Here is a 5,353-nt window from a genome sequence, read left to right on the forward strand (position 1 = left end):
ATAAACCCTAGATGGATCAATTATTTAAATGCAAACATTAATCATTACAAATATTAGGAAGAAATTTTGGAAAATGTATAAAATTGGGATAGGGAGCTCTTTCTAAACAAGGCTAGGAATCCAGAAGCCATAAAAGAAATGGCAATCCTTTTTGATTACATAAGAATCGGGGGGGCAACAGCATGCCAGAAGGCATTATGCTTTTAATATCCCACTGAGACATCCTGGACAATAAGGTGAAATGAGGCACAATTCCACAATCTATCTTTTCTAATATTCGATGAAATGAGCAAAGTTACCACCATTTACCACCTTTACAAACGACCAAAGTTACTCCAGCAATATCCAAACGTGAGAAGTTTTCAAACATCTGACATCAACTTTGCAAACTGGAGATCTCAAAACAAAAGATATAAATTTAGCATCTTTAAGATTTAATCATTTGTGTGCTGATTCTCTGGGATTTTAAAAGTAGATAATCATATCATTTACGAGTTATGACAGCTTTCTTTCAGTCCTCATGTGTTTGATTTGTCTTGTCTTCACTGTCTGGGACAATCTCACAAAGAACTGGGGAGAGTGAGCATCCTTTATCTAGCTTTAAAGAAATGCTTCTTTTTGCTCTACTTCTGGGAAATTTCCTCAACTTTTTTCTTCCAGGTCTTCTACTAAGTCATTCAATTAGATTATAATATTTTTTACTTTCCCCTAGTGTACTTATGTTTATATACTTTGATAATATAAAACAATTAAAAAAGAAATAACAGAACCTCCCCCAGAGCTGAATGACATAGATCTCAAATGGAAATGGATCTCAAATTCTCTGCACAATGGGTCAAAAAAGGCCCATACCTAGTCCCATTACTATGAGTTTCAGAGTGTCATGTAGAACAATAAGATAATAAAAGCTTTCCAGATAAGAACTTTTGAAGGTAATCACTGAAAGAATAGAAACAAGGTGCCTAATTTCTAAACCATTAGAAGAAAGAAAATGCAAGAAGAAATAATAAATCTGTCAAAGTCAGGAAAGAAAAAAGACAACATAAGATGGTAGATTGAAAACATGAGATTATATGGTAGGAATAAATCCAAAAGGCCCTAGTATTGCCCCTGCCTTTGGCTTCAAGTTGAGGTCCAGAGGAGCAGAGGGAAGGTTCCCCAGTAGGAGCAGATTCCCCTAAGACAGCCTGCCACCATTTAAAGGTTTGTTGGTGAAAGTGGGAATAAATGAAAATCCTTATACATGGTCGGGGAGAAAATAAATTGGTGATGTCTTTTCAGAGCAGTTTGACAATATCTTATACATGGTCGGGGAGAAAATACATTGGTAATGTCTTTTCAGAGCAGTTTGACAGTATCTGTACAATTAAAAAATTTAAGATAGTTGTGTCTACTCAGCAATTCTACTTCTAGATATTTAACCAAGAGAAATATCTGCTTCTTAGCACAAACAAGTATATATAAGCCTATTCACGTCAACATTATTTATAAAAGCCAAAGATACAAGCATCTCAAAATGCATCACCAAGGGAATCAATAAATGAAGTCTGGAAATCTGTACTCTGGAACACCATGCAGCCGTTAAACTGGAGGTGGGCAGCCACGTGAGAAAATCCTCAAGACCCATTTTTAGGCAGAAGCATGTTACAGAGAAAATGCTGTGTTTAAAAAAAAACAACTTCTCTACTTAGGTGCGTGTATTCTTATAGGTATATAAATATATCTGAAAAGACACATCAAATTTCTATTTCTGGGCTCGGGGGCTGGAAATTGGATAAATTTCTTATTTTACTACCTTTCCCTGACCTATCATGCCTGAGCTATAGGTGAGGATACACCTTAAATCAGTGACCAATATGGTGCCTTCTCCCCCACAGCCATGTGCACGACTAAGGGACAGAGGAGGGTAGTGTCTCTTACCTGGCACCTAATAATCCATGTAAGGACTTTTTCCTTTTCATCTGCACAATCTGGGATCATTGGATTTTGGAAGTTCTAGTGCCCAAGGAAAGAACCCACCCACCAGGGAAGACAGCTTTGGTTCTGTTTCAGTTTGAAGATGAGATTGAGTCCTGGCTGATTTGGGCTCCTCATTATACCACTAGGTAGGGGATGTGGGTAATTGTACTTTTGGGGGTGACTGATTCTTATTAAGAAGGGAAATAGGTCTGTTGCTTCACGATGGGGAAAAAGAAAACTGAGCCTGGAATTCATGAGACAGGGGTGCTAGATAGCACTCACATGTCCAGTAATATAGTGGTCAGTGGTGCATTGTGGTGACCCAAGATAGATGGGACCATAAGGACATGGACGCTGTAGAAATGAAGTTTGGGGTCACCCCACTCGGTAAACGAATCCTGACCAGCTGAGGTGCTGGGAGAGGGTAAGGGATCATGGAAAAGGTAGTGGAAGAAGGAAGCTATGATTGTCAACCATGAAAGAAGTCTCAGAGACAAAAGGAAAAGAAAAAAAAGGTTACTTGCAAAGAAGTTGTAAGGGCATGACTAATCATTAATATTTATATTTAATCTTTTCTTACTATAAAAATTTAAATCCCACTTCAGATCAAAGAAAGAACTTTCTCTGGAATCATCGCTGAATGTATATTTAACTAAATTCTCATTTGTTGTGCTCTTTTGTGCATGGGTTCCTAGGAAGGTAAAGACAAATGTCTGTTTCAGACCTGTTTAACATGTACATATCATGATTGATCATGTAAACAATATGAGCCTTGCGTTACAATTTTTGAGAAAGATTGAATAACAATATGGATAATAAATATATTCACAAGGAATGAGTACGAGGGATATAAATTAAACTGCTTAGCTGAAACTAAAAAAAAAAAGTTGTAAGGGAATCAGACTTTGGGAGGACAGGCTTACCAAAGAAAACCACACCAGGTATTCAAAGGAAAATACTGCACAATAACCAGTTTTAACAAGTTTTCATCAGTCTGCTCCTGATGGCAAAACAGAACTTCTCTCACATGATTAGCCTGTGCACAAAAGGTCATGAGAGATCTTAAGGCATCAGCATTGCAAAGGCAGGGAGAAAGTTCTTTTTCCTAGGGAGTCAGCAATTTATAGGAAATGCTCAAAGTTTCATTTATTTTGGGGACTAGAAGGAGAACTGTTTTGTGTGTGTATGTAAAATCCACATGCAATTTATCAGCAAAAATCCTGTCAATTCTACCTTCACAGTATTTCAGAATCAAAACATTTCTCACCACGACCAAGCACAAGCCACCATCATCTCTCACCCAGCTATTACAATGGCTCTTATTATTTTTTTAAAAAATTTTCTTGGAGTATAGTTGATTTACAATGTTGTGTTAGTTTCAGGTGTGCAGCAAAGTGATTCAGTTATACGTATATATATATTCATTCTCTTTCAGATTCTTTACCCATATGGGTTATTACAGAATGTTGAGTCGAGTTCCCTGTGCCATACAGCAGGTCCTTGTTGGTTATCCATTTTATATATAGTAGTGTGTGTTTGTTCATCCCAACCTCCTAATTTGTCCCTCCCCCCCCACTCTGGGTTGCCACTCTGGTCCCGTTTCATGAAATTCACAACAGAGTAGCCACATTGTTACAGTTTAAATGTAAATCAGTTCACTCACTCCTCTGCTCTGACCCCTCCTCCAAAGCCTGCCCCTCTTAAGAGTAAAAACAAATCTGTGACAATAGCCTACAGGCCCTGAAGAATTGGAGCTCCAGGTTTTCCCACTATGATTCATCTATTTCTCCCTCACCTCTTTCAGACTTCTGCTCAGATAATCATCTTCCCAGTCTAGGCTGTTCTTGACATCCTAGTCTTGACAGCCTGTTAAAAATTGACCTTATTTTACCCACTTCCTTGATATATTTTCTTCCACAGCACTTATCACCGTGTGACATTATATATATTTTACTCAATATGTTTTTATAATTATTAATTTTTAATTATTTATTTATTTATTTTTGGCTGCTTTGGGTCTTCATTGCTGTGTGCAGGCTTTCTCTAGTTGCAGCGAGCGGGGGCTACTCTTCATTGCAGTGTGAGGGCTTCTCATTGTGGTGGCTTCTCTTGTTGCGGAGTGCGGGCTCTAGGCTTGTGGGCTTCAGTAGTTGTGGCACGCAGGCTCAGTAGCTGTGGCACACAGGCTCAGTAGTTGTGGCTCACGGGCTCTAGAGCACAGGCTCAGTAGTTGTGGTGCACGGGCTTAGTTGCTCTGTGGCATGTAGGATCTTCCCAGACCAGAGATCGAACCCGTGTCCGCTGCACTGACAGGCGGGATTCTTAACCACTGTGCCACCAGGGATGTCCCTATATTTTACTCATTTATTCTGTTTATCTGTCACCCGCTAGAATATAAGCTCTCTGACCAGGGCCTTTTTTACCTGTTTGTTTACTATTGAAGGATACCTCTTCTGAAGGAGGGTGCCATATTGTAGACACTGTCGATGAAAATAATCAATGAACAATCAATAATAAAAATAGAAAAGTTTTATTTGAGCCAAACTGAGGACTATAGCCCGGAAGCCAGTTTCCTAGATTATTCTGAGAAACTGCTCCAGAGAAACACAGTTTTCAGCACAGTTTTATATTTTGTCAGAACAGAGAACATTAAATAAGTCAGGGATACGTTTCTTCAAGGTTTCAAAAAAGCCAGACCAGAAGGTACACAGCAAGTCAGTATGGCCTTGGCACCTGGGAAGGGAGTCTTATCATCAAAGGAGGACCAGCATTGGCATCCCAAGAAGAGGGGCATTTAATCTTTATTTTTAACATGGACATTCTTTACTTCTGGTCAGTGTACGCTTTCCTTTACTAATTAAAGCAGATGTACTGTGTGTGTGTGTGTGTGTGTTTAAGGGCCATTTATTTATTTATTTTTACTTTATTTTTGGTTGCCTTGGGTCTTCATTGCTGTGCGCAGACTTTCTCTGGTTGTGGTGAGCGGTGGCTTCTCTTGTTGTGGAGCACAGGCTCTAGGCACGCGGGCTTCAGTAGTTGCGGCTCTCGGGCTCTACAGCGCAGGCTCAGTAGTTGTGGTGCACAGGCTTAGTTGCTCCGCAGCATGTGGTATCTTCCCGGACCAGGGCTTGAACCCTTGTCCCCTGCATTGGCAGGCAGATTCTTAACCACTGTGCCACCAGGGAAGCCCACAATGTGTATTTGATAGGCCACAAACAGGCTGTTTTAGTTAGCATAAAATTCAAGTTAACTCATGAAAAAGCCAGAATGACTTCCCCATACCTCAGTATGTGAAAATTTCTTTTATCAACACCCAGTAAATACTTGTTGAATGGGTAAATGCTTGGATGAGTGAATGGAGAAACATACCATGTTCTTTGTGGGAAAGTTTCAA

Source organism: Mesoplodon mirus (assembly GCF_964341445.2).
Source record: "Mesoplodon mirus genome assembly, chromosome: 18".
Classification (NCBI taxonomy): Eukaryota; Metazoa; Chordata; class Mammalia; order Artiodactyla; family Ziphiidae; genus Mesoplodon; species Mesoplodon mirus.